The sequence below is a fragment of the Manis pentadactyla genome, chromosome 8, assembly GCF_030020395.1.
Source record: "Manis pentadactyla isolate mManPen7 chromosome 8, mManPen7.hap1, whole genome shotgun sequence".
Classification (NCBI taxonomy): Eukaryota; Metazoa; Chordata; class Mammalia; order Pholidota; family Manidae; genus Manis; species Manis pentadactyla.
In genome coordinates, this window is record NC_080026.1 from 90,877,242 (window position 1) to 90,898,951 (window position 21,710).

A 21,710-nucleotide genomic window follows, 5' to 3' on the forward strand; every position below is an offset into this window, starting at 1 on the left:
GTACTGTTCACTTGCCTCCTTAATTGCCTGCATGTTTGTGCAAGTTGACATTTATTAGCTCTTCCTCGAATGGTGGAAGATGTCCCTAAATGGTTTGGATACCTTTACTTTTCATCTTTCTAATCCATTCCTCACAGAGTAGCAAGGATGATCTGTTTGAAATGCAAATCTTATAATGTCACTTCTACTATCTTAGCTTGCAATATTTGGGCCTCTAATATTTGGGACAACCTCCACATTCTATGCCTGATGTATAAGTTGTTGAGTGTATTAAAATATTTCTTGTACTAAACTCCTCCTTTTAAGCTATAATCCAGGCATCGTGGTGACTTTTTTCCCCCAAATCTAGAAGTTTATTGCTTTGAACACATTCTTTATACATTTCATCCTCTCAGAAATTCAACACACTATTTGACACCCTACCTTGTCTATTTAAGCTTTACTTAGTCTTTGTTTAGCACTTTAAGAATACATCACGCATAGATGACTTCCCTGACCATATCCACTGTCCTCTTGGTATATAATATCACCCTTTAAATACACAATATACTTTCCTTTCATGGCATAGATAACTTGTAATTGTATGAATTATTGATTGAGATCTGCCTCCCCTACTCTGTCTTAAGCTAGATAAAGGTAGTGTGTCTGATTCCTTTGGCACAGACTAGTCTTAGCACATATATTCTAATTTTCTTTTAGATTACTTCTTTGACCTAAGTGTTTTGTTTAGTTTTCAAATATTTGGGGACTTCTCAGACATCTTCGATTAGTGATTCCTAATTTAACTTAATTAGTACAGAGAGAAACTTAGAATGGCTTAATCCACTTTAAAATTTTGCATCTTGCTTTTAATGGTCAGCATATGACCTATCCTGGCATACATTCTGTGTGTAGTTGAAAGGAATGATTATTTGGTTAGGTCCTTAGGTTATTTGTTCTATAAATGTAGATTCAGTTAAGTTGGTTGATGGTGTTCTTTGAGTCTTCTAGATCCTTACTGATTTTTTCTCTACCCATTCTATTAATTTTTGAGAAAAGGATATGATACCTCCAACGGAATAGTGGATTTTTCTCTTTCTCTTCACTGATCTGTCAGTTGTTCTTGCATTTATGGAGAAGCTCTGTTAACAGGTCCACAAACATTTTGGATTAGCTAAATACTGTTGATGAATTGACCTACCTCATCTCTGGTGATATGATTTCCTATGGCACCTGTTTTGCCTTATATTGATACAGTCACTCTAGCTTTTTTTCATTATGGTGTATTTTTCACATCTTTTACTTTTAATCTATCCATATCTTTGTATTTATCGTGTTTTTCTTGAAGCAGCATATATTTGTCTTGTATTTTTTACCTGAAGAAAGAGCACCTGTAAGGGTAAGAGCCAACCTGTTCTTCCTCAAGATCAAGTCATGTCATTGCCCATTTAATTTCCTTGGAGTCTGAGACTTTCCTGTCTTGTATCTTGTCATCTTGATCTTGATATTGCTGTCCATTCTGGTTTTGTGGCTTTCCAAATATCAATCTACACTGAGGGACCTGATCTTGGGGAAGATGCTGTTGAGATTTATTTCAGAGGTTTGCTGACAACCCAACCAAATTTTGAATACTGGCCATTTACACAATGAGAAAAGTTAAAGATGCCACCATTTTTCCCATAGAGGAAGAATGAGAAACAAAGAAAAATAAATACTTAAAAGAACACAAGCTCCTTAGGAAATGCACAAAGTGCTTCTCAATAAGAAATATTTGAGCTCAGGCACAGTGAAAGGCTGTACTCCATTTGTTCAAGCAGCTGGTCTCCAGCTGCTTACTGTCCTTGCATATGTCTTCTACCTACTCTGGGGCCACTGGACACTTCCTACTTGCTCAATTCTTACCCAGTTTTCAGACCAGACCTAAGAAGTCATTAGGGGCCAAACACTTGTGGGGAAAGAAAAATTGGGTAGAAAAACAGGAGGCTTGTAGAATCTTAGACCACAAACTCCTTCAGCATGAAAGAGTGAGGGACAAGAGGTTGGATGGGAGAGTCCTAAACTACCCTGAACTATAAAGGAGCTTTGGAAAGCTCTCATGCAATTTATGAGACAAGTGAACCATCAGAGGAGTACCTTTCTAGTCTAAGAATGGGTCCATTGTGGAGTATTTTAGAGTGCAGCAGTTAATAGGGTTTATTGCCCAGGGTTCATAAGTAGTATGCCATGTAAATAAGGAAATATGAAGGTCAAGAACAGAAAATAAAGGGACACATGAAACAATGTATAGGGTGAGAGGTAAAGAAGGGCAAAACATGCAGAATTTGAAGCCAGGGTAAGGATGGTAGTCATTTGCCTTGAGCCTTTGATGCATGAGAAGTATTTTAAGGAAAGAGAGGCTATGATAAGATTTGCCTTAAAAAAATGTCCCTGTGGTTATGTATCACACAGAGTACATATTGGGATAAAGCAGGCTGTATGGATACATGCAAAATACTTAGGAGATCATTGTAATAGTCCAAGTAAGAGAATAAAGTATCCTATACTATTTGGTTGATAGTAAAGACTGAGAGAATAAATGGATTTGAAAGAATCAGAAGCACAACATTGGTGAGTTGGACAAATGGGTGCATCAAGGAGATGTGTAACTTCTGACTTGTGTAACCAGCTGTGTGGTTAAACCATCCATTGAATTCTAAACATTTTAAGTGGAGCAAGTTGCAGTAGAGCAACTTGAATGCAGACTGTTTAAACATTTTATCCTAAACATCTAAGAGATAGGAATTGTTACTCCCACATTTAAAATAAAAAATGTTATATTAGAAAATTCAACTCTTGTGTTAAGGTTATTTAGTGGTAGATGGATACTGAGCTCAGACCTTTCAACCACCAAAACTTTTTTCATAAATCAGACTGTTAAGGAGAATAGTTAATTAGGGAGACAATAACTGATTAAATTTTACCCTACTTCAAAGCCTCCAATGTCACCTACTTACCTTACTTAACATGTAATTTAAGACATTGCTCCATGTCATTTCAAGATCACTCCTGTGAATCTTCTTTTTTACTATACTTCATTATACTATAGTGTAATGCCACTTGAATTACTCATTAAACAATTTATTATGAAGAGCCTTCCATTCCAGTAAATAAATAGCTGGTTATTCTTCTTAATGTATCCATTAATCAGTTATGTGTTGATGGACAACTTGCCTCCAATCTTTTGTTATTACACATACTTATGTAATGAATATCCTTATATATATGAATCATTAATTTGAACCAATAGAACTGTTACATATTTTTCTAGAAGTAGAATTACTAGTTCAATGGTAAGTGTATATATTTAATAGCTTGACTGAGGTGTAACTGAAAGAATAAACTGCAAAAATTAAAGTACACAGCTTGGTATATTTTGATATAAGTATATAATGTTATATCATCCTTGAAATCAAGATAATGTATCACCCCCCAAAGATTCCTGATGAACTTTAGTAATTTCTCTCTCCAGTCATTCAGTCCTTCCTTCCAATGTCCTCAGACAACCATTGATCTATTTGTTGTTACTATACATTAGTTTGCATTTTCTAGACTTTTACATAAATGGAATAATACAGTATGTACTCCTTTTGTCTGGATTCTCTTGGTATAATTATTTTGAAATATATCCATATTGTAGTGTATATCATGGTTTCTAATTTCTGATTGTTGGTTTGTTGTCTGTCTGGTATAAACCACAGATTATTCCTTTTTCTATTAAATGGTAATGAATTTTTTTCTATATTTTGGAGTTATTACAAAAGAACCTCCTCTGAACATTTATGTACAAGTCTTTATATGGACTTATGGTTTCATTTCTTTATTGCTCTCAGAGGAGAAAGCCTAGATCATATGGGTGTTGAATGCATACTTTAAGAAACTCCTGAACTCTTTCTAAAAAAGTGATTGTACCATTTTCCATGTGCACAAATGATGCTGGAGAGTTCCAGTTGCTCCACATCCTCACCAGCACTTGATACGATCAGACTTTTTAACTATTCTTATTGTTGTATAATGATATCATACTGTGATTTTAATTTGCACTCCCCTAATGATGATATTGAATATGTTTCCATGAATTTGTTCACTGTCTACATATCTTTTTTGGTGATGTATCTGTTCAGATATTTTGCCTATTTTTTTATTGAGTTGTTTTTTTACTTATTGAGATTGGAGAGTTCTTTATATATTGTAGATAAGAGTCCTTTATAAAACATTATTTGAAACATTTTTCTTTCCATGTGTGGCCTCTCTTTTTACTCTCTTAAGAGTGTTTTTTGAAGAGTAGAAGTTTAATGTTGATTCAGTCTAATTTATTAATGTATCTTTACATATATATTCTGTTTTTGTTCTGATATCCAGGAAATCTTTACTGAACTCTAGGTCACAATGATTTTGTCCTATGTTATCCTCTAGAAGTATTATAGCTTTAAGTTTTACATTTAGGGGTATGATCCTTTTAAAATTGTTTCTGTATTGGTGTGAGATATGAGTCAATGTCAAATTTTTTTCATGTGGATGTCCAATAGTTCTAGAACAATTTTTGAAAAAAACTACCTTCACCCACTGAAATGTCTTTGCAACTTTGTTGAAAATCAGTTGTCAATGTATGTGTGGGTCTACTTCTCAATTTCATTCTGATTGCTAAACACCCATGAGTTTACTTGTAATCCAGAAATGTATGGTTACAATTTTTGAAAGTGAAATATGATAGTGCAAAAAAAGTTGTCAGGAAAAGATTACTTTTGGGGTAATTTTCTTTTCCTAAAGAAAGTGGGTGCTATGGACTGAAGTGTGTGAGCCCAAAATTCACATTGAAGTTCTAACTCTTGATGTAATAGCTGTTGGAGACAAAAGTCTTTAGAGAGGTAGGGAAGTGAGACGAATTCACAAATATAAAGCCCTAATCCAATGGGATGGGTATCCTTATAAGTGGGAGAGGAGTCCCCAGAGGAGTCTGCATCTCAGACTCTATCTTAGAGTCTCTACCCTCACGTTGGAAAGGCCACATGAGGACAAAGCAAGAAGGTGGCCTCTGCAAGCCAGGAAGAGAGCTCTCACCAGAAACAACCCTGACAGCACCTTGATCTTGGACTTCTAGCCTCCAGAACTGAAAGAAAATTAATTTATGTTGTTTAAGCTACCCAGTCTGTGATATTTTGTTATGCAACCAAGCAGACACATAAAGTAGGATTTGAGAAACTCTTCAGAAAACTGAAATTAAAAAACCTGAGCCCCCACTGAACATACTGGTGGATCCTTACTTCCACTTATTGGAACACTGTAATAAAAAGGAGAAACAGTCTCACACTAGATGCTTTTAATGGTAATAGTTTCATTATCTGATTTATCTGACAGCATTTAACTGATCCAGATCAGTCCTTCAAGAATAAAATGTAGAGGTGGGCTCTGATGTGTTGCCTTCTAGAGAAACTTAACCTGATTAATACATTATTATTAGTAGAGGAAATGTGCATAGCTTAATGAGAGCAGACTAGTAGAATCATCTCTGTAAGGAATGAAAATAAATTTTGAGATTGTAGCACCAAAAGGAGGAAATAGACTGACCTGGAAATAACACACAAGAGACAGTGAAAAACTATTCGTTGTTTTAAAAATGACTATCTAAGGTTGTTGAGAGCTTATAATGTAAAAAAAAATAGTACAAAATAAATTTCAAATTAGACTATTGTAAACAATATAAGAATGAACTGCTGATGATAAAAATTAACTTGGTTTGGGGCTATGAATAAGATTCTCAAAAAGGATGGGTGGAATTTGACCTGGTCTTGAAAAGTAACCCTTGAGAACCCAGATGTGGTAGGGGGCATCCCAGGCCAAGGAGACAGCTTGGCCTATGGAAAGGTAGAAAACAACTGTGCTGAGCTCAAGGACACTGTGGTGGCTGGAAAATGAGGTGTTGGAGAAGGAGAGGAGTGCTCAAGAGAAAGTACTGCAGAGCCTGTGGCATGTGTAGACAGAACATGAAGAGTACACGAAGCAATATGGAATTAATTTTTTTTAACACCTCTCTCCCAAACAGGAGAAGCATTTTCCATAAAGCTCAACATTTGTCTTTAAGATGTCTTTTCCTATGTATTTTTGTATGTTGTGCCTATGACCCACCTGGGTTAAAAGCCCCTACACTCCAAGAGCTCAGTTTTAACGATGGGAAGTAGATGAATAAGGAGACAATTACAATTCAGTGTATGATTTATTAATGGCAAAAACTACCTTTATGTGACACTAGTCAAACAGGAAGAAGCCATTAAGCTATTTGTACCCAAATCACACATTAAACTAAAAGAATACCAATCCAAATAAAAGTCTGAGTTCATATAATTTAAAAACAGAATCACAAATGAACATGGGCTCCGCACAGGGCTGTCTTCTTAGAGTGTCATAAGAGGGACTGGCTTAAATGTGCTTTCACCACAGTCTTGAAACTCTTAATAATTTTATCTGAATTCTGAGTTTTGTAGGAGGCCAATGGAAAACCTGTCAAGGTCTTGGTTTCAGGTCATGTGGTGTCCTGCCTCCCACATCCTCCCAGTTGGGTTCTCGGACTTCCCACCTCCGGGTCTTCGCCCAGAAACTACCGTCCTCTTGTTCCAGTACCCATGTCTCTAAGTCCTGCGGCAGGGGTCCCAGGCACAGTTGAGGGTCTACATGAGCCCCATTAGTATTCCTGTGCTTGAGGAGCTCCAGATTTAATGCCAAATAAAAACACATTACACACCAAGACACCACGGAAAAAAGAAGACATTTTTCCCACTTTCTGAATTAGGGTTCCTGTATTTTCATTTTGTAGTGGGCCTCGCCAACCATGTAACCAGCCTGGAGTCCTGCAGCAGTGATCAGCCCTAGCTGGGCAACTCTGGCTAAATAAAACAGTTGGCTCCTGCGAAGTCCATTTCCACATCTGTAAAATCATAGTAATAGTTCATATCTCACCGGATATCTATGAATATTTTGGAGACAATTCATGCAAAGTGATTGTCCCTGTGCTTGATGCATTTCAACACTCACTTAAACCAGGTGTTAACTATTAATAAATTTTCTAATTCAGATTCACTTCCTTATGCCTCCTCTCCTGCAGGCTATTCCTTCAAAGCAGACATTTCCACAGGCAACAGTAAACGTACATCCCGGTCTTGCTTTAAGCATTTACCATCTACATTTAAATCTTACAGTGTGCAGAAGAGTATGTCCGAGGCTGAGCTATAATGTAAGGCTGGCGATAAGGCGTAGTCGTTAGAAGGGCAGGAATCATCACAAACACTAGATAAACTCGGCACAAAGATTGGTCACTCAGTCCTTCTATCAAAGCTCCCTCATCCACATTGGGACACAAAGCCAATGTTCTTCCAAAACTGGGCCATGTCTACAAACGAGTATAATAAGGTGAGCATCCTGAACACCTCCAGAGCGCAGGTAGTGCGGGCACCGCGCCCTCTGGGGCGCCGGCCGGAGCCCTGGTTCCACAGGAGCGCGCAGTTCCGGCGCGTGGCCCTCTGCTCCGGAAGTGGTTCTCCTCAGTACCGCTCTTCGCGTCGGAGCTGGTCTCGCTTTTCCTCAGGCGTCGGCCGAAGCCGCCTGCAGACGAGTTTTGGACTAAAGGGCCTCCCGTGCGGGGGCGTGGCCACGCTGCCGCAGTCCGGCCAATGCGGTTCACGTGCCGGCGGTGGCGGCGGCAGCGGCCTCTCCTGACCCTTCGTGTCCTGGCGGGGACTCCGAGCCTCAGTAACGGGGTAAGTGCCGCCGTCCGGGGGCCTTTTCGGGCCTCGGAAGGCCCCTCTGGGTCCCTCCGGCAGGCGCTCGGTCTGGCGCGGAGCGAGGGCGGGGAGCGCGGCTGCGGGCGGGTTTCCCGGGGCGCGCAGGGCGTTGGCGGGAACGCCCCCCCGCCCCCCAGTCTGCAGGCGGCCGCGGCGAGGGACGTGTGTCTGGCACCGAGGCCCCGTGGGTTTCTGTGTGTGGGACTTTGGGGAGATGGTTCAGTCTCTGTATCCGGTGCCCTTGTCTGTACACGAAGCTCGTGGTGCTTTCCTCCCAAGGTCGTGAGAGCTGTGTTGACTGGAGTCCGTGAGGCGCGCGGTGGAACAGTTAATAAACTGCCATTCCGCAGTTACGTGCCTTTCCTGGCCGCCGGAAGGAGAGGGCGGGATTGAGACCCGTGGGTATTCCTGACACACGGCTGGTCTTGCTTGAGACAGTATCGTTTATAACTGTGTGTTCATTTGCCGCATATCTTCTCTCCATTCACACCGAAATTTTCAGAGAAAACTGTTTACGCGTGCTGTATCCAGTTCTCTTTCTCATTCGTAAATCCAGCCCTGAATCAGGCATTTGCTCTCATCACCTCCACCATAACGTGTCAATATCAGTAGGCTACCCTTTCTGTGCCTATCGTCTTTCCAGTTGCCGCTTCTCTTCTAGGGAGTCATAAGTCATCTGAAGACCTAAAGTAATCTGGGAGAACAAGAGTCAAATGAGGATCTCACAGCTACAGCAAAAGAAATTTTTTGTTATCTTTATTCAGTGGGTGTGAAGGTGTCTGCCCGTGAGTAAGTCACTGTTCATACTTTATGTAGTTGTGTATGACACCCTTTCAGTAGTCATGCAAGCCATGCTCAGATAGGAAAGGGTAAGAAACATCCACCTATGATATCTAATAATGCCCAGAGCAAAATGAGGTGAGTGATATTTGTTCTTGGCTTTTAAGGAATCGCAGTTGGTGATTAGGGAAGGGGAAGAGGGCATTCCAGGCAGAGGGACTGGAATAAGCAGAGAAGAGGTGGCAATAGGAAGCCTCTTGGAAGGTATAGGGAGAGATAACTGTCCATTGATGGGAACTTGTGGGGTGAAGTAGGAAATAAAACTGAAATATGTTAATTGCTTTGCTGCTAGGTTTTAAGCCTAGATTTCATTTTAAATATATTGAAAGGGGAACCTGTGGGGGCATTTAGTATATGTTCATAAGCATACATTAAGCTTGTGTGCTAGTTCCAGAAAACATTTGTGGGGCTTTTACCGTTAGATTACCTCTGAGGTAGTCTGAGACCTTACCTGGAATGATATCCCTGGGAATTCATGAAAAATGCTAGTGAGCTTCCCATTCAATTCTGAAATGACTCCGAGAGTAGGAGTGATAGTCATTTACCATTCTTCATTTAAGGCTTTTTCTTCTTGCACTTAGTTTCCAGGCCCCTTCAGAACAGTTAAAATTTGACCTTCAGGGAATCTTGACTAATTCTCCTCAGTCTGGGCGAGGTGTCTGTTCTGTGTGCAGCCAGAGTGCTTTCTACTTTGGAAACACTTGTACCTGTTTCTCTGTTTTGTGTGTATGTCTTTCCCCTACAACGTAGGTGCTCTGTAAATGTTTGCTGGATGTCTGAATGAACTATACACATCCTACACTGAAGCAAATTTTTTATGTTCTAGTATGAAGGTGGAGGGGAAGAAAGAAAAAAGTGGAGAGGAGGGAAGGTGTTGAAATTGAAAATAAATGAAAGGAAAACTACAAAGGGAAAAAAATACTGATACATCTACAGAAAAACTGAAGAATATGCCAAAGGAAAAAAATTGGACAACCAATTAGAAAAAAGAAATACAGCAGTTTGACAAAACAGCTAATGTCATTACTGTAAAATAGTTCATGAAAATTAAAGAGAATGTGTCATAGAAAATTGGCAAAATAATTAACTTCAAGGGAAAGAAATGTATCTGAAAAAGTCCAAATTCACTATTATCTTTCAGATCTCTGCATTACTGTTTACTCACCACCCTAATCCTACTCTAGGTTGTATCTCCCACCAACTTCCAGCTATTTTCCTTGACTCTTCACTACCTCTAATCTGATCTCTCTAGTGCAGCTGCAGTGCTGTCTTCAAAACATAAATCTGATCATGTGACCTCCCCACCCCTTTCTTGAAACCTAGGTGGTAGCTCCGTTGGTTTTGGTGAAGAGCAGTCTAAATAAGGCCAGTCTCTCCCCTTGTGTCATACATACCACATCCTCCTCAGTCTCTGTGCTTCAGCCGCACTGGTCTTCCTCCACTGTCTAGCACAGTACCCTATAGATCCTTTGCACATGGTGTTCCTTTTACCCGAAGCTCTTTTTCCTCTCATTATTACATTTCATACTTCTACTTTACTTTTCACTTTTTCAGAGAAACCTTTCTTGACTTTCATTTACCCCTTTTATAAGCTTTTGTTGCACCATTTATTTAGCACTTCTGGTCATTGTTCTGTCTGTGTGTGTGATTTCTTATGCCCTCCACCTGTCAGTAAATTTTTGCTTACTGATCATATCCTCTGTGCTTATCTGTTGAATGAAAACTTGAGGCATTATTTGTATGATCCTTAATAGTTCATTTTTCTTCGTACTGCAAGCTTCCCTAGAAGAGTACTAGCTCTTGGAATAATTGTTTTCTAAGAACCCTGGGGTTTTGTTGCAGGTTAATTAAAATGCATGGCAGAGTCAGTGCATTACCAAAAGAGGCTGGCTAGTTAGTTGACTGGCTAGCAGATAGCCAACTGAGAGTCGATTCAAAGTAGATTTTACCTTTACGTTTGCTCTCAGCTTTGTAGATCAGACACATGTTATCAGTGTCACCCCACAAGTATAGGTCATTCTCTCAAAAGCAAGTTCACATTAACCATAAGCTTATAGAAGTCTACGTACATGAGAAAGCTGGTTTATTAAGAAATATATCTAATACAGATAAGAGCGTTCACCTTGTAAAACACATTATTTTCCTTTCCTTTGACCTACATTAGCTGCTTGGCATGTAGAACCACAGAAAGGGTTTTGTTTTAGTTGCATGATTCAGTATTTAGTTATGACACATCTGTCCCCATTATTGAGTTATTCCAGTACAAATTGGATTTCTTAAGTCTCTGAGCAGGGGAACTCTTCTTGGACTCTCCTTAAGTTGGACACTGCCAGCTTTTGCTCTTTGTGGTTCCCTTTTTGTGTCATTGTCTACCGAAGAAGTGATGCAGGTTACATGACCAGGTTAACTGAGGGCATCTGCACGGCTGGGTTCTCGGTGATGCCTCCCTTCCGGCAGCTGTGCTGTGTGCTCCTGTGTGCAAGTCCTCACTCCTCCCCCTGCTCTCGTACATTATATTAAATGCGTTCTTTTGCTGTTTGGAAGCGCCCACCTTGGGCTTGTCAGTCTTAGTGATGACCTACAAATTTTTCCTTCAGTTTCTGTCCTCATATTTTTTCCTGTCGTTTCTCTTTCATTTTATTTATTCTCTGTCAGCACATAGGATTTCCATTATTATGCCACTGTTTTCTCCTGCTCACTTTCTCTTTCCTTCCTTCCCCGCCATCAAAATGATACTTTTTCACATTTCTAACAGTGATAGTTCTGTAAGCTTTTGGTTGAAGAATTAAAAAAAAAAAATTAGTCTTCAAACAGTGCATGGCCTTCTGATAATATTGGGTGTTATGGGCCTGTTTGTTGACTTTTGGGTTATCTGTCAACCAGCTTCATAGTAGGTGCAAATTCATTGTCAACCTTTTAAATCCTAACTGAAAGGCTATTGGTAGCTAGTTAGCTGTCAGTGGAACAAAACTGTAAATGCTTGGAAGAAACTAAGTGCTTGAGGTGAGTAGGTGGGAGAAAAATAAAACTAACTTCATTTTTATGTAAAGTGAATATACTTATGTTTTTTAATATACTGAGCTTTTCAAATTTTCTTACTGCTTGCACACTGGTAGTGTAAAAGTCAGGATACTGAAGGAAAAGCACTAAAGTCAGTATATGTACTGAAAAAAAAAAAAAGGCTAGGAGAGCATTTTTTGGCATCAGCATGAAACTAAGTGCACGGAACATTCCCTTTGCTTTTAAGAATTTCCTGATGCAGTACTGGAAACCATAGAACTTCTTGCATTGGAATTTTAAAATTGGAGTCAAGTTCTCCCATGCTCGGAGTGCAGTGCAACTGAGGACCAACTCTTCAATTTATTAGTTAAGTTTGTTTTACAGTGGTTAGCAAATGCTATAGTTACCTCATGCACCAGCAGGGTATAGCACTTAGAAACATTTGTTAATAAATTTTAATGCATAAATTATCACTTGTTATTAATTATTGTATGAATGATGTAATTTTCAAAAAAATGTCATAAATCCCCATTATGTTGCTTATAAAATGTATCAATTCTTTTTTACTTAAACCTAGTCTAAATGACTTTTCATTGATACATGTATTTTATTAATTGAGGTACCTACAATAAAGTGCACAAATCTTAATGTACAGCTTGAGGAATTTTGACATGTGTATATATTCATGTTACTGTCACTGAGATCAAGATATCAGACATTCTAACTAATTTTTCCCCTTTCGTCTATTTCACCCATCCCCCTATCTCCTTCCCCGTGGCAACCATCAGTCTCTTCTCTGTGTTTATGGATCTGTTTCTGTTTTGTTTGTTTGTTCTTTTGTTTTGTTTTTAGGTTCCACATACAGTATTTGTCTTTGGCTTATTTCACTTAGCTTAATATCCTCTAGGTCCATCTATGTTGCAAATGGTGAGATTTCATTCATTTTTATGACTGAGTAATACACTGTTGTGTACATATGTACCTCATATTCCTTATCCATTTGTCTGGTGATGGACACTTACATTGCTTTCATATTTTGGCTATTGTAAATGATACTGCAGTGAACATAGGGGTGCATATATCTTTTTGAATTAGCGATTTTGTTTTCTTCAGGTTAAATTCCCACAAGTGGAATTACTAGATTGTATGGTATTTTTCATTTTTTGAGAAACCTCCATACTGCTTTCCATAGTGGCTGCACTAACTTACATTCTCATCAGCAATTTAGGAGAGTTCCCTTTCTCCACATCCTCTCCAATTCTTGTTATTTCTTATGTTCTTGATATTAGTAGCCAGTCTGACTGGTATAAAGTATCTAATTGTGATTTTTGATATGCATTTTCTTGATGATTAGTGATGTTGAGTATCTTTTCATTTCTGTTGGCCATCTATATGCCTTCTTAGGAAAAATGTCTATTTGGGTACAGTGCACACTTTTTAATTGGATTGCTTGTTATTTTTCTGGAGTTGTGTTGTATGAGTTTTTTAATATATTTTGTTTATTAGCCCCATATTGGATATGTAATTTGCAGATATATTCTCCCATACAGTAGGCTGCCTTTGCATTTTGTTGGGGGTTTCCTTTGCTGTGCAGAAGCTTTTTAGTTTGAAGTAGTCCCACTTGTTTATTTTTGCTTTTGGTTCCCTTGCCTGGGGAGACACATCCCCGCAAAAATTACTAATGTGAATGTTCAAGAGCTTTCTGCCTATGTTTTCTTCTCGTTCTATAAAAGCTATGTTTTATAGTTTCAGGTTTTATATTTAGGTGTTTAATCCATTTTGAGTTTATTTTTGGATGTGGTGTGAGACAGTGGTCTGGTTTCATTCTTTTGCATGTAGCTATCCAATTTTCCCAACAACATTTACTGAAGAGACTCTTTACAGTGTGATTTTTTTTCTAAGTGGATCTAACTTTGAAACAAATTCTAAAGAGGTTAACATATCCAGTTGGAAAGAAACCTGATTACTCTGCATTCTGTTAGTATATACTCTGCACTTGAAACAGTGAGTGAACATGTGAGTACTGCAAACTTTCTGGCTGTTGATTTAACAAATATTTATTGAACAATTTGCTATGTCATCCACTGTGTTAGGTGGTAAGTTTCAGTGTTGAGTAAAACCGGATGGATACTTGACCTTCATGGAATTTATAACCTACTGGAAGGAAGAAACGTTAAACATAATTAGATTAAAAGTAAAATTAAACTAAATTAAACTAAAACTAACAGTCATGATAAGTTCTAGCAGCACTGTAAGTGCTCATAAATGGAATGTTTTACCTTCTCCAGGAGGCCAGACAATATTTCCCTGAGAAATGACAGTTGAGCCAACATCAGAGGGATAAGATGTTTACAAGCTAACTTGGTAAGAAAGAGCATTCATACCAGAGAATATTGCAAGTGTAAAGACTTGGAGGTAGATGTGATCTTGGCGAGTATGAAGGAATAAAAAAGGCCCGTGTGACCATCCTAAGAGCAATTGGAAACCACTGGGGAGAGTTAAGTAAAAGTGTGACATCGTATCTGCATGTTAAATAATGTATTATGACTGAATTGTGGATAACTGGGGAGGGACAAGTGTGAGTTGGAAATAATTTTAAACACACTCAAGAGGAAATACCAGATAGGCAGTTGCAGTTGTATATTTAGATCTGGACTAAAAGAAAGATCTCAGACAAAGGTAGAAATTTTTGAGTCATCTTTGGTTAGGTGGCAAATTAAAACAATATATACATGTACATCTTTAGGGTTTAAAAGTATATTGTGAAAAGAAGAGTTGGTCTTGAACTCATGACTGATTAGAGGTCTGTGAGCCTTAGAAAACCAAGATAGAGTGTGTAGAGAGGAAGGAGGAAAACCAGGGGAGTGATCTGTCCTGGAAACCAAGGACAAAGTGTTTCAAGGAGTAGGAGGCAGTCAGCAGTGTCCAATGCTGTGAGATGTCTAGTAAATGAAGTCTGAAAAATTCCTGTTGAATTTTGTGATAGCTTTAAGTGAACCATTGGGAAGGGAAACTGGAATTATGTGGAATGCATGAAATAGTTTCAACTCTTTAAAAGCTTAGCTCAGGCAGTTGAAGAGAGAGGGTGTACCCAGTCAACTTTGTAGTATGGATGTTTTGTTGTATCTTTAGTGAAAATGATCCTGGCATGATTAAAAATCACTGGGAAACAACCGTTTAAAGAGATTGACAATGCTAGAGGAAAGGAATAATCTATAGAAAGGGTTCTAGGAAGGCAGAAAAGGATGGGCTCCAAAAACACAATTAAGAGACTAACCTGACGTATGTGTAGGGGTATTTCTTATAACTTTATTTATTAATAGAGGATGAGGATGCAAGCAAATTTGTATTTATGGTAATAAAAAGTGATGGTTCCTATCTGATATTTTCTCCATGAAATTGAAAAAAAGAGGAAGAAGGTCAGATGTTTTAGGAAAACATGCGAAGGTTTAAAATAGTCGTTGAAGAGTGTATTGACCAAGAATGTATAGTAGAGTTGCTAGGAAGTGTAGAGGCCAGTCAAGGTTAGCCCTGGGGGATTTATCGTAGAATCTCAAGTATTTCCTCCTACTGGAGTGCTGTGAGAAAAGACTCAGAATGTTGCTTTCATCCAGGATTAACCAGAGGGAGTTTAAGGTATTGGCAAGTGTTGATCATGTACGCAAACTGGATAAAAGGAAAATGAAAAGGCCTAACTATTTGAGAGAAGGTGAAAGGGGTCAGTGAACTGGTGGTTTCAGTGAAGTGACAGACCGTTGTGGTGGATGAAGTTGAATAAGCAAGCTGATGGAAGTTGTGATCTCATTGTGGAGTATTTGAATTCATGATTTTAGAAATGGAGTAGTTACTAGTGATGACAAGGGCTACAGTGTGACCTTGGAATTGTGGGTGGCTGAGATGGAAAAAATTAGGTCATTAGAAAAGAGGAAGTCAAGAAGTGAGGATGTAATATCAGATGGGTTATTCAAGCTCACCCAGAGTGATGGCAAAACTTAGGATGGAGAGAAATTGTAAATTGGTTGCCAATATCTTCAGTGGATAAGGGATGAATGATACTAATAGGAGATAAGAGAAGCTGTTAAGGCTAAATCCAAGAGCCTTGAAGAAACAGGATGAGGTTGATAATACTATTTTGGTGAGAAGAATTTGAGGGCTTGTGTGTGCCAGGCACTCTTGCAAGGCACAGAAAACACTGTATAAATATTGCAAGGCCCTGTTCTCTGAGAGGAGGTCAGACTATAGAAGAAGGCAGCCTTACATGTGCAGTGAGTGACAGTACAGTGAGATCCTACCTTCGAAGTATGGTGGGAACCTCAAGGAAGAACAGGTTATGTTTTAGCTGAAGAAATCATTGAAGGTTTCACAGGAGAGATTATATCTGAACTGAAGTTTATGTAGTTCCTCAAGTGGAGAAGGAGAAGGACATCACAGGAAGAATTATAAGATGTATGGCTCCTAACAATGACAGAGGAACATAAACTCAAAATGATAGCATCCTTTCTCGTAGTAAGCGCTGTCGTAATACGGAGTTCTTTATCATTATAATGTCTCCATCTCTTTGGCAATAGTTGTATTTTTTTGTTCTAGAGTTCAACATTGTTCTCTAATGGGATGATTGAAAGCATGTGTGTATGTCCTTGTATTTTCGGTGTTTCTTTTAAAGTTATGCTTGAAATAATATATAACCAAAAATAAATGCGGAGGTGCTCTATAAATAAATACAATGCAATCTTTGACATATTTGCTATTGTTGTTACAAACACTGCTTCAGGAAATTAAATGTCTCCCATTATGGGCGAAGTTCTGTTTTAAACCACAAGGACACGAAGATGAACATGATGGTCTCTGACCTCAGGGAACTCATCGTTTATTATGATCCAGGAACAGGATGTACTGGTGATATCAATATACTAACCACAGGGAATGCTGTGACCTTTTTAAAAATCACAACTTACTTCTCTTAAACCCTCAGACATGTTTTTAGAATGTTGATTTATTCCTTTGCTGTTTATGGAAGAGGTTTGATTTCATCAAACTGAATATAGTTAAACAAAAATTTGGTTCAATTGGTAATCTATAATAAGACTCAAAACAAAGTATGTTTCTTCTTGAATTAAGAGCCTCCCTAATTTTGGCTTTATTCCTTACAGGTTGTGAAGATGAGAAAAGAAGTGAAGAGAATCCGAGTTTTTATCTGAAAACTTGTCAGGAGTGTGAGCAGACTGGAGTCCAAAAAGTAAGTCACTTAAACTAATGGTCCTGGGACTAATAAAATGTGAAAAGTTGTTTTTATTCAGTATTTACAAAAGTGAAGGGTGGGACCTAGAGGAATAATTAAATATCTTACTCATGCAGCACTTTGTTTTATATGTGGAAAGGATGTGAGATAAAATGTGCTGTGTCAGCATGCAATTGTATGGTTTGGACCTTATTTACTGACGAATTCTTCTGATTTTTTCCCAGACTCTCCTTTCTGCCATTTTGGAATGAAAGCCCTTTGGGGTTGTTTATGTGTTTTATGTTATTGGAAGTTACTTTAATAAGATGTTGCTATAGTTTAACAAATGTACATTGGAAGTTACTTTAAGATGTTGCTATAGTTTAACAAATGTACTAATAACTTTGGATCAGTTACAAAGATTTTATATCACTTTATTCCTTGAATTGGTGATTGATTTGAAATTCTCAGTGTCTTGTGGAAGTGCTTATGAAAACGTGTTCAACCTAATTTTTTTGAAAATGTACTTTGTAATTTTAGTTTCACTAGTATTAGAGGATAAATATGCTATTTATAGTTTTTATGCTTTGATGTGTTTTATTCCTGATTACCTTCTTGTTCCTTCTTAATAAATGTTTCAGAAGATAGCCTTCCTCTCCAGTATAATCAGATTTTTAACTTAGAAATTCCATTAATTCCAGAGAACTAGTTTTCATTTAATAAAATTTAATTCAACCTTTAATTATAGCTTATGAAATTTGTATTATGTTAAAATAAAGTGTTATTAATCTGTTAATTAAAAAATATTATTTGGCCATCCTATTAAGGAATGGAAGGCAAACTGTTAATGTTAATAGTCATTAATATAATGCTGGGGCAATGCTTCTTTTTGCCAAAAACTTGAGTTTGTTGATGGAATTGTGTTTGTTGAGGACAGTACAGGATGACAGAGTGTTATTTAGAGATTTATTGTACCTTTATAAAAGAAATGAAGAAATTTTTCATTTGATAGGAGTCTGAGAGAAATGCTTTTCTTGACTACATTTTGTATTATCTGCAGGGGTACTGAAGATGCACTGTTAAAAAGCCAGAGACGAGCATGACGATTGCTTGAAGAAATCCCTGCCATGAAGGTAAGGACTTACTACATGGGTGTGTGCATATGTGTATGTCCATGTCTCCTGTCAGCCTGCACTTTGTGGGTGTGCAGGGGGTAGGGGTAAGTGGTGTTATTTACTTGAATATTAGTTGGAGTTGACTAAGACTTATTTATATGGGTCTGTTTGGTGCAGAATGTAGTACATTTAGGAAATTGTAATGTTTAAGCTTGCATTTTTTCATGTTTTTTCTGGAATTTGTTAAAGTACTAGACTAATTTGAGCCAAACCATGCCAAACTAAACTCATCTATGTCTAATGATGCCTCGTGCCTAAGGTTTTTGTTTTTACTGTAATGTTAGCCATAAAGTCTAAGAAATTCAAGCATTGAATGTTCATGCTGTTTGGTAATGTGGATGGTGATATTGGAGGCTGACATCATGCTTTGCCTATTGCCAACTCAATGAATTTTTGTGTGGTGGTGTCAGCATTTTATTCAGCTCTGTAAGAACTTGAAATAAAATTAGTGTTGGATCAAAATGATCCATATTTTTGTTTCTTTCAGCCAGACTCTTCACTGGCATAATTTTTAGGTCTTCTCACTGCTGTTACTTTGTGGAAACTTTCATTTACCAAGTGACATACTATTAAATGTCTGGGAGACTGTTTTATTGCAAAACTTAAAAACAACATTTGGTACCAACAATTATCTTAACTGTAGGGTCATTTTGCATGTATATATGATTATTACATTTTGGTATTCTAAGTTTTGAGAAAGATAAGAAAGCAAGATAATTCTCCAATAATATTTTAATTGAGTTAGATTATCAAACTTCTCACCATGTTTTCCTTTTGAAGAGATGATTGTTTTATAGGACAAAATTACCACAGTTAATTTGAGTGGAAGTTGTAGGACATGGTTTTTCTTTGGTGTGAGGTATGTTTTTTGTGAGGTGTTTTCATTTGTTTTATTTTCACAATACTGCTGAGTTCATGGAATCCATTTGATGCATCATTCTCAAAGCTCCAGCCCCCTTCTTATCCAGTCATTCAGTAACAAAACCCTATATTTGACTTCTGATTATCATTTGTGTCAATTTGGGTTACATATTATTTAGGCTTTTTCGTATACTGTCTTTTTCCCTATGAAATTCCTATAGAAATAAAGTCTTCAGAGACCTTTGTTGTGAAGACGACACTGAGACAAAATCATGATTCATCCTTTTGCCTCTTACACTTTCTCTTAGCCAGGGCCCTCACTAAATTACATTCCTTTACCTAGATTTTTCCATATAATTTCTTCTGGGTAGTTTATAATCATAGTCCTAAATTATCCAGAGGCTTTGAACTACTATACTGTTGCTGATTTTATTTTATCATGGAAGGATACATTATATATAATAAGGCTGTGTGCACTGTGTGAAGAGTTTGAGAACAGAATATTGATTACTCTTTAGAATACTTTCCTTCTGTAACTCTCAGTAGTTGCTTTAATTTAATTTAAAAAGGCAATCCTATTTGATCTATATGTGGAAGTTGTTTTTTCTTTTCCTTAAATTTCATCAGCAGTAAGAAATCAGGCTCAGTCATAGAGTTCATAGGTTTATAAGACCTTTATGGAAAGGTTTTGTTTTGTTGCCTCATAGAAAGCTAAAATTCATAGCCTGTATGTTCCTTGAATTGATAAAATTAGTAGTGTATATATTCTTTGAATTTGTGGTAGTGGTTAGGGTAGTCTGGATGGGTTGCTGTGACTTCAACACTTTTTGTAATATTATTTGAAAATTGCATTAAGTTTAAATGTAGAAACCAGAATAAAAAGAATACGAGGAAGACTGCGTTTGCTTTCATTACATGTCAAATTTCATTTCTCATTCATGGTTCTTTTACAGAATTGGTCTTCCTCTCTAAGAGAGACAAATAGAGTATTTTTAAAAATTGAAAGTTCATCTGTAATTTCTTAAGGAAGTGTTTATCATGTACATGAGAATATCAAAGAAATGGTCACAAGACAGAAAACTCAGTTTCAATGAAATTTGGAGAAATACCTGTACTTACTCGTTTTTTCCAGATGGATTTTTTTCCTTGGCTCATATACCACTACGTTTTTTTTTTTAAATAAAGGTTTTATTGATATACACTCTTATGAAGAGGTTTCACATGAAAAAACAATGTGGTTACTACTTTACCCATATTATCAAGTCCCCACTCATACCCCAATGTAGTCACTGTCCATCAGTGTAGTAAGACGCCACAGATTCACTATTTGCCTTCTCCATTGGTCTATGGGTCGGTTCTTGTGCCAGTACCAAATTGTCTTGATTACTATGGCTTTGTAGTAGAGCTTGAAGTTGGGGAGTGTAATCTCCCCAGCTTTATTCTTCCTTCTCCAGATTGCTTTTGCTATTCAGGGTCTTTTGTGGTTCCATATGTATTTTAGAACAATTTTCTCTAGTTAGTTGAAGAGTGCTGTTGCTAGTTTGATAGGAATTGCCTTGAATTTGTAGATTGCGTTAGGCAGGATGGTCATTTTAACTATATTAATTCTTCCTATCCATGAGCATGGATGTGTTTCCATTTATTAGTGTTTTCTTTAATTTCTCTCATGAGTGTCTTGTAGTTTTCAGAGTATAGGTCTTTCAGTTCCTTGATTAGGTTTATTCCTAGGTATTTTGTTCTTTTTGATGCAACTGTGAATGGAATTGTTTTCCCGATTTCTCTCTCTACTAGTTCATTGTTAGTGTATAGGCATGCTGTAGATTTCTGCATATTAATTTTGTATCCTGCAACTTTGCTGAATTCAGATATTAGATCTAGTAGTTTTGGAGTGGATTCTTTGGGGTTTTTTTATGTACAATATCATGTCATCTGCAAACAGGGACAGTTTAAGTTCTTCCTTGCCAGTCTGGATGCCTTTTATTTTGTGGTTTTGTCTGATCGCCTTGGCGAGGACCTCCAGTATGGTGTTGAATAGAAGTGGGGAGAGTGGGCATCCTTGTCTTGTTCCCGATCTTAAAGGAAAGGCTTTCAGCTTCTCGCTGTTAAGTATGATATTGGCTGTGGGTTTATCATATATGGCCTTTATTATGTTGAGGTACTTGCCCTCTATACCCATTTTGTTGAGAGTGTTTATCATGAATGGATGTGGAATTGTGTCAAATGCTTTTTCAGCATCTATGGAGATGATCACGTGGTTTTTGTCCTTCTTTTGTTGATGTGGTGGATGACAATGGTGAATTTTCAAATGTTGTACCATCCTTGCATCCCTGGAATAAACCCTGCTTGATCATCATGGATGATCTTTTTGATGTATTTTTGAATTCAGTTTGCTGATATTTTGTTGAGTATTTTTGCATCTATGTTCATCAGGGATATTGGTCTGTAATTTTCTTTTTTTGTGATGTCTTTGCCTGGTTTTGGTATTAGAGTGATGCTGGCCTCATAGAATGAGTTTGGAAGTATTCCATCTTCTTCTACTCTTTGGAAAACTTTAAGGAGGATGGGTATTAGGTCTTCACTAAATGTTTGATAAAATTCAGCAGTGAAGCTATCTGGTGCCGAGGTTTTGTTCTTAGGTAGGTTTTTGATTACCAGTTCAATTTCGTTGCTGGTAATTGGTCTGTTCAGATTTTCTGTTTCTTTCTGCGTCAGCCTTGGAAGGTTGTATTTTTCTAGAAAGTTGTCCATTTCTTCTAGGTTATGCAGCTTGTTAGCATATTCTCTAATACTTCTTTGTATTTCTGTGGTGTCTGTAGTGATTTTTCT

At 37.5% G+C, this 21,710-nt stretch overlaps 1 protein-coding gene across 1 annotated transcript in view; it reads left to right on the plus strand.

The window, feature by feature from the left end:
- The first annotated feature begins 8,879 nt into the window (after positions 1 to 8,879).
- The window catches only part of VPS26A (VPS26 retromer complex component A), a 183,307-nt gene continuing 170,476 nt past the window's right edge, over positions 8,880 to 21,710 (plus strand). Inside the window, exon 1 of the mRNA XM_057505930.1 lies at positions 8,880 to 8,885. The gene's annotated coding sequence lies outside the window, so the exon portion shown is untranslated. The remainder of the gene's footprint in view (positions 8,886 to 21,710) is intronic.